The 9,063-nt window shown below is 39.6% G+C and overlaps 1 pseudogene across 1 annotated transcript; it reads left to right on the top strand.

Annotated features, from left to right (window-relative positions):
• Positions 1 to 4,849: 4,849 nt before the first annotated feature.
• On the top strand, positions 4,850 to 7,290 carry LOC148728544 (uncharacterized; annotated as a pseudogene). Its single transcript, XR_016002479.1, has 2 exons — positions 4,850 to 5,346; positions 6,174 to 7,290. The product of XR_016002479.1 is annotated as an uncharacterized LOC148728544 (transcript).
• The last annotated feature ends 1,773 nt before the right edge of the window (positions 7,291 to 9,063 follow it).

Below are 9,063 nucleotides of genomic sequence, written 5' to 3'. Positions count from 1 at the left end.
AAGTTTGCCTTTCAAGGCTACGCAAAAGGTTGGGTCAAAGTATATCTACTCAACATGGATGTCCTCTGCTACAGAGGTATAGGTGTAAACTACAACGTCACACCATTGCATTTTTCTTATTGCCATATCCCTCCTTGCACCTGTGAAAAGTAGGCATGTTTCCTCTTTAGCCTGAGGCCAGAATCAGTTCATTCAAAACAAAAATTCTTTGTGTTATTTGTAAGGGTGACTGATAATATGGTGTTGTTTTCAGGAGCAAGCTTTCTAAAAATAACTTGTATTTCATCTCTAGGTTTCCAATTGGACTGCCTTTATTTCTGGGGTCAGTCACTTCACCGGTAAGCTCAATGGATAGAGCGCTGGACTGTTGTGTGGGAGGTCGAGGATTCAAGTCCCGGCCGGACCAACACTCAAGGTCTTAAAATAATTGAGAAGAATATGCTACCTTTCTATACCTTTCTATAACATCAAGAAATGGTTAGATATTCTAGTCTTCTCGGATAGGGAGAAATAAATGGAGGTCCTGTCTCCTACACGAGATTACTGTGTGATGGATGTCCTCCCCTGGGGTGGGATGGGTGGGATTTTTTGGGTGGACTACTCGCATGGTTCTCGTATGTTCCATTCTAGTCCTACTCTACTGTGGTAATGCAGTGAAAATGGTTAGAAAGAACAACCAGAAATGCATTTTCCTGGTCAATGACAACACCCTTCTCCTTAACATACAGCCCACAGTGACCGTGGGCCAAATGAAAATTTAAGTCGGGTTTAATGAACTTAAACTTTACTTAAAAAGATACCTTTATTTAACCAGGTTTAAGTTCCAATTAAATGTGCATTAAAGCCAATGAAAGATTTTGGTCAAGTTTAAGTGACCTTAAATATACTATTAAACATGCTCAAAGATTTTGGTCTAGTTTAAGCCGCCTTAAATCCACCAAAAGAATTAGGACCACTTTAAGTAACCTTAAATACATCATTAAACCTACTGAAAGATTTAAGGTCTGCCTTTAGCGACTCATAATATTTCTTAAACCTTCTGGAAGATTTAAGTTACAAGCTTGTCATCTTAGATCTTAAGGGGAATGGTTATGAAGGCCAGTGAAATTCAAAGGCGCATGTTGTTATGATTTTTCACTAGTCATGTGACATTGACCCTACACATTCCAAACACAGTTGTATGGAGAAGTATGTGCAGGGTCGCGGTCACGTGACTGTCCTGTTTAACATCAAAATCTAAACAATAGGCCGTCCCTTTGAAGTTCGTCAGCCTTCATAACCATTCCCCTCGATTAACTATGCCTTAAGATAGTATAAGCTCAAATTAAGGCAGACTTGAACCGGTGTATAAGTTGCTTAAACCTCAACTTAAACTTAGTAAACTTCAAATTAAGACGGGATTAATCCACGTTTGAGACAACTTATATAAGCTTTTTCGCCTTGTGATATCTTGATATGTATATCCCTAGACACGGCTTTCGAAAATGGTGGTACAGTATGCTTGTTTGCTGGGGGACTGGAGACGAGAAACATGGAAGTGAGGCATCAAAGGCCAAATAACAGCGTTCTCTTCAGCATGGCTGTAATTATTACTGTTTTTAGTGTCTTTTTATCTTCTTTACATCGTGAAAATACTGAGAAATGACATCTAATATCAGCTTAAACGAAGATGACATTCCTGGTGCCTCCCTTAAAGGTCGAAATGCTTCAGAATTAAAAAACCATGAACTAAATTTTGGTTGAAATGTCGAGGCGACTCTGCGAAAGGACTTAAAACCAAAGCAGAACCCGTGAAAAGGTAAGATACACGAAGAGCTCGATTAGTGAAATAGTATGCGTGCCTCCTGAAAATCAAGATCTAGCTTCACTCTTTAATGTAGTTGATGTAAGTTCAATTAAAACGGTTCAATATTTTTTTACAGAGTTGAAGAATTCATCAAGAATAGCAAAGATAAACAAATCGATCCAAATCAACTGTACATGCAAAGAAAACTTTCTTTGACCAAGTCTACTACTAGTAACTTTTCCAGGGAGCCTCAAGTTCAATCAGTAAAATATCCTGAAGAAAAGTGGGGTACTTCTCTTGAGAAAATGCCACTGTTTAGAAAGGCTGAAATGGACGAGCACATTGTAAATTCTGGTAAAAAAATCGCCAACAAAGGGCACAAGCGTTCCAGCCAACTTGAGGAAAGCACAGACTTTTCTTCAAGATCAATATCTTCACGAAATTATAACAACAAGTGACCAACGAGGGTTCTATTTTAAAGCCAAAGGCTCTCACAGTTTTAAAAAGAATGATGCCCCTCATGACCTTTAGCTTGCCATATGCATTATATTTGGTAAAGTGTTGCATGCATGCATTTTGTTGTTGTGTCGCTGGCACCATTGGATATTGCAATCACATCTTCGCTTTAACGCTAAAACTTTGCAAGTATACTTTGTATGACTGTAAGTCGACGAAGGATCTTTGTAAAGATAAAGATGACACTGAAGGTGACTAGCTTGTACTTCAGAACTACAAAAATGGCACAGAAAAGGAGGAGGCCTCCAACATTTCTCCACAGCCCATCTCCAATGTGGTAGTAAACAGAACTAAATGTGAAACTAGTTCTACTAGAACTTCTAAAGATGGAGGAGGGAAGTCACTTCTTTATGAAGCAAGGATAAGTGCAGTATATAATGAAGAAAAAATTGAACAATTTAAACCCTTAGAGTCCTAGCCATGCACATACGCGTGGAAAATTACTAGCCCCCAAGCTTTGCTCGTATCTCTCGTTCTGAGCGAGATTGGGCCTAGATATTTTTCAAAATGGCGGACAAAATCTAAATTTCGCATTTGAATGTAAAAAATCGTAGTTTTTCAATCAATTTCGCAATAAATTTCAAAAATTTTAAAACACGTGTGAGATCAGTTAGTTATTTAAAAATGCCGGCCGCTTCGGATCAAAATGATGCTTCTTTTGCTCAGAATTCGGTGCAAATCGAGTTTGTTGACGATGATTTACCTCTTGCTAATATTATGGAACACAGACAGTTTGACGAAGATTTAGACGACGATTTTGAGTTGATTCTGGAAGAGGATGAAGCAAACAGGACAGTTCCTCTTCCTGGTGTCGAGCGAAACGGAAACAGAGAGTGGAGCAGAAACATAAATATTCGAGATAACGTGGACTTTAATCAGCCTACAGGTCCTAGAATTGAGATTGAAGAAGACATGAAAGCAGTGGATTTTTTTCAGTTATATTTTACTGATGCAGTGTGGAACCATATCGTGAACCAGACTAATTTATACGCCGAGCAGAAGAGAGGGCCTGAGGAACGATCTGTCTGGTATGCCCTGACAGTGGATGAGTTCAATGCATGGATTGCTCTGACACTGAACATGGGTATCGTGAATAAACCGTCCCTGCGCCTTTACTGGAGTACAGAGGCAGTTTTTACAACGCCTTTCTTTCCAGGTGTGATGTCCAGAGACAGGTATTTTAAAATAATGAGGTATCTTCATTTTGTTGACAACCAAGAAGAGGTGAAAGACAAGAATTCACCTGACTATGATAAGCTTTTTAAAATAAGGAAATTTCTGGATCTTTTATTGCCAAGGTTTTTAGCGGTTTACAACCCTGAGAGAAAATTGTCTATCGATGAAACCCTCATAAAATTCAAGGGTAAAATCTACTTTCGCCAGTTTATTCCCATCAAGCCTGGCCGCTTCGGAATCAAGTGTTTTACTCTTGCTGAGGCTAGTTCTGGCTATGGACTTGTAAGCAAAGTATATACCGGGAAAGAAAATGGTGTGGTACAAACAGATCTTGGTAGGAGAGCAGTTATGGGACTTATGGAGTCATTTCTTGACAACGCTCACACACTCTACATGGACAATTACTATACATCAGTACCATTGTTTGAAGACATTGAGGAGCGAGGCACACTGGCCTGTGGAACAGTGAGATCTACCAGAAAAGGGCTTCCAAGGGACATAACAGATGCTCAAAATGAAGAAATCAAAGGTTTGAAGCAGGGAGAAAGTGTTTATCGACAGAAAGGCACCATTACATGCGTGGGCTGGAAGGACAGCAAAATGGTTTACATGCTGGCAACCACTCCGGTTAGTCCAACTTCAAATGCAGAGGTGGAGAGGTCTGTAAAAGTGGGCAACAAATGGCAGAAGACAGCTTTCACACAACCAACAATAATTTCCGATTATAATCACAATATGGGAGGTGTTGACCTCTCTGATCAAAGGGTTACAACATACACACGCCTTATGAAAGGATCTGTGTGGTATTATAAAATATTCTTTTATCTTTAGGAGCTTAGCATTTCAAATGCCCAAATCCTTACGGCTAAGTCATTTAGGAATGCCCTAAAAATGCTCCAGTTCAGAAAGGCTGTTGTGGAACAGCTAGTTGATGGAAGGACATTTCGGTTGACAGATTGAGACCCAGAGCCAGCAGCCCCTATCCCTCATTTCTGCTTTAACCGGGACTACTTTCATCACCCAATTTCAAATGGCAATAGACTGGCATGCAAAGTTCATATTCAACACGTTGACACTCAGTATAGTTGTGCAGTCTGTGGTGTTCTCATGTGCCCTGATCCATGTTTCATGAAGTACCACACAATCGTGGACTACCACTTCAATGATGAAAGCAGGCAAGGCCCAAGAAGACTGGCAGAACCTCGTGGAAGACCGAGGACTAGGCCAGGAAGACCAAGAGAACTGCGTCACAATACACAGGAATAAAACATTAAAATATCTAACTGCTTTTACAGGACATGATAATTTTGAATCCAATTAAGTCAGGAGAAACAACATTTATGGAAATTGATTTGAGATTTAAATGTAATTTTTTATGATCACCATCTGGCCCAAGGATGTTGCCTGTAGAAACGGCCGAGCCGACAAAGTCCCCGTCCTGTGCCAAGAAAAGGTGCAGAGGGAAATGGAGGAAATCGAAATGTTCTCAACACATACAGCTCGTGCAAGAAAGTGCTGTGCAGAGTTTGGGAACTGTATATGAACAGATACACGTTGAACACCATCAAGAGAACATCATCGAGTACACATTAAGCGCTGGAGCAAGAGAGTTGTACTATAAATACTGCAAGGGAAAAAATCAAGAATCATCGCAATCAGCTGCTAGAACTTTCAGTCCTGAATGCAACGCAAAATCCAATAAGAACGCTATCAGGTTAGCACTTAATATGCATATCTTGTGGCACTGTTTGGACATTGCCCCGCAGCAACTTACAGCTCCTACGCCTGGAGTACTAAGTGAGACAACTATGGGATATGCACTCACGTTACATGATACACTTCTTTCCTTCGGTGGGGTTGCTGAAGCGGTAAGTTTGCCAAACTAGATATAATGAATCATTATGACCTTTAAAAAGTTGAAATTTTAGAGGGCATTCTGAAAGTAAAAGAGCCGTTCGGGTCTCCTGGATGTCTCTGTGATGAGACCAATAGCCCTTTTTACGGTTACCTTTGCTCATTTGCATTAAAATACATTCTAGCATGTATGCGAGGCAATTTCGGGCTATTTTGTAGTCTTAGCCCGAAATTGCCTCGCATCCATGTTGGATTACATTGTAATGCAAATGAGAAAAATTAACAGGGAAAAGGGCTACTCCCCCATTCGACCCCCCATATAGCCCCACCCCTGCAGTTGTGTAGCACGGTTAAAAATAATCATCTCTAGTTACGTACCATATTATATTACAAATGTTATGAAAATAAAAATGTCTGTCTCAAAATGGGGGCTCTGTCTGGATCCTAATTATGGTACTTTTGACCTGTTTGTGTGTAACCACAACATGAAAGTTTGAGTTCACTTGGATTGCACTTTGTTTACTTGTTAAAGGTTTACTTGTTTTAAAAAATATATACAGCCACACCATCAGGCTGGCTTTTATGAAGTGTAAAAGATTGGAGAGTATAAACTGGTAGGAGCCTCCTTAATACAAGCAGAAAATCTAGCACAAAAGAATCTTACACAGTACAACACTATAATTTGGGTTTTTCCACCCTGTGAAGGAACCTACAGAACTAAAATATTGATAGCATTAGATTCATCTCTGCCCAGCACTGTTTAATTTATGTTCTCAGAACTGTCATATTGTGGTACTTTTGCTGGAAAATATGTTATTACAAATATCAATTTATTTTCCAGTGTTTGCAGGTCAAGCAGGGCAGCGCAACAGTACGACTGTCAGTACCAGATGAATACGTTAAGCAGAGAATTTTAACACTGCCTGGCCTTTTCTGCAGTTCCAAGCGAGTCTCTAACAGCTTTCCATCTAGCTCATGCCCAACTCCACAGAAAACTGAGGGATATATGAGGGACTTAGAAACTGCATCTATTGGTCATGTGAAGAAACTGGGGAAGTCAACAGAATTCTACAAGGCACTTCCAAGCACCCTTATCTTTCCAGAGCACCATCTGGGAAACTTTAATGTGTCTTTGGAGGAATACAAAGACAACTATCTGAAGGCCGATGATCTCCTAACAGCATCCCAGAAAGAGACAATGCTGGACAACCATCCAAAGCTTCACGAACTGACAGAATATTTCATATCACAAATTGTTGAGCTATAGACTGCCCATGTTTTTTAAATTCCATACAATATCCACACCTTTCCCCTCCCCCCTATAGTAGGTTTTGTTCTAAGACCACCCTCCCCAGGCAACTGGGAACTTCAAATAAGATTCACATGATTTTACTTTGTTTGTGTGTCTATTCTAAGGGCCCCTACCCCACCCCCAGGAGATTCCAATGTCATCTGTATGGGGAGGAGTGGAGATTTCTGGAAATTCACATTAGCAGATTGCTGCCGTCAAAAGGTAAGAATTCACACAAAGATAAAATAGTGATGCCAATATTTTGTTGTGAAATAGGACAGTGACTTCAAACTGTGTTTTATGAACTTTCTCACAGAATTTTTCAACATGTTCAGAAATTGTCTCCTTAGAGACAATCATGACACTAACCAATTGTTAAACTACTATTCTGCTGGGGAATATAACAGAATATCTCAAATGAAAGAGAATTAAATCCAAATTTATCACATCGAATACTCTACCTTTGCACACACATGTTGAGTTTTTTTTCACAGGATTTCCAGCATAATGGTGATGACACGGGCACACAAAAGAAATTTTCGTTAACACAGTAGCAGCGTGTCACAATGCACTCCTGACTAAAATTTTCTTTTGTTCCATGTAAACAATGAACCGTGTTCAGGTTAAACAAAGAAGCGTGTTAAAGGGTGCGAAAACAAAAGTCGTGTTATGCCATGTCATATTGCACTCTGGTGTACGAAATATCACGCATTTTAAATAATACCCATGTCATATCCACTAAAGCAAAACCTGCATTCGTAACTTATTTTCATCATCAAATCACTGACTCATGTTGTAAACTCCACCTGTTATCTTCCAATGAATCACAATTTGTCACATGAAACCCATTTTTCTTTTCTCAAAACACGGAAATTTATAGCAAGATCGAGTTTAACCAAAAAAATTTGGAGAAATCAAGAAAGCAAACACAATGCGCAGTAAGTTTTTAAAAATCATCTTTTCCGAAAAAACATTAGCTCCACTGAAAGAAGACTAATTAAAGAACTTATTTTCGTCGAAAAAAGCGATAGGTGCATATTTCATTTTCTCTCAAAAATCAAGATAAAAGATAAAATCGCTAAATATTTTCGCATGTGTGCAAATGAGCCTGTGGATCATATTTCAAACGGGAATGTGCAAATTTGTCCGTGAGTGAAGAGATCTCAAGTTTCATAGAATCAATTAATAAGGAAGCAAGACTAAAATGGCCAAGAAATATTTCGGGACGACAGATTTATTCAAAACAGTTGTTTGATTTGCTGTTATAAGCGCAAAACGTACGAATTTCTCACGTGTATAAAGCCCACGCGGTAAAATTCATCATGCTTAGATCGTTGTTTACTTGCCTTCAAGGCCAGAAATTGCGCAGCGTTACATTGAAAATTCTGAAAAACTTTGATTTGACTCAAAATCCTCTATTAAATAATACTTTTTTATCACATTGTTGCTCGAACATAATATTTACCGGGCCATCAAATCGTCAAACTGTCGCTAGGCCCTGCTTGAGGTCCGTACGGTGAAAGCATTATTTGTCTTAGGGAAGAACTTTTTACATAACCGTATTTTTGCTTGAAGTCAGCATACGGTGAAAGCATTTGTGCTAGGAAGAACTTTTTACATAAGCTGTCTTTTTCGCTACAATTCTTTCAATGTGCGGAGCAACTTCTAAAACTAAAGGCTTTCTTGCTTAACCTCTTCGGTTGCATAACAACTCTTTCCATGCTACTGTGCCATATCGCACAACTTGTAACACGCTACGAAGCGTGTCATTTAACATGCTGTTGAAATAAAAGATTGAGCGTGTTAAGACGTGAAAAACAAAAGCTACCGTGACACTCTTTGTTTCCTTGTTAATAAATGCGCATATGCGTGTCACATATCACGCTTAGCGTGGCGTGTCATCGCACGCGTGCCCGTGTTATCACCAATATGCTAGAAATCCTGTGGAGGATTACATATTCTCACACTCAGTGAAAGCTTGCAAGAATGCCCTTGTGATTAGCATTCTTCCAATAAAATCCTTATTTGGGCTGAAAAGGGAAAAATTAGCTGCTGCAGCGTTGCGAGTAGTACACGAAAGCCCTGCCACAGTTGTTTAGAATTATGCAAATTAAAAAGCATGTTCTCAATGTCCTGTATACAAAGCCCAGCCTGGGTACTGCTTAAAATAAAATCAAAAAGTTCCTTTGTCATCCCAGACTTATAAAACAGAATAAATGGAATTCCGATACCTGTTTCGCGGATTGTCTTCAACAACTCAGGGTCATGTGCAAGAACCTGGTGATGTGTACCACTGCAGAGATATGCACACGAGACAAGAAGGACTTGCTGCTGAATAGAGAATGTGGTGCAAGGCGTTGTATGGGAGGTTGTTCCATCGTTCCACCTCCACACGCAAAGAGACGACTGACAATATGGACAGGCCAGATCGCAATCTCTT

This window comes from Stylophora pistillata, chromosome 6 (assembly GCF_964205215.1).
Source record: "Stylophora pistillata chromosome 6, jaStyPist1.2, whole genome shotgun sequence".
Classification (NCBI taxonomy): domain Eukaryota; kingdom Metazoa; phylum Cnidaria; class Anthozoa; order Scleractinia; family Pocilloporidae; genus Stylophora; species Stylophora pistillata.
This window is presented reverse-complemented; position numbering and strand designations above follow the sequence as displayed.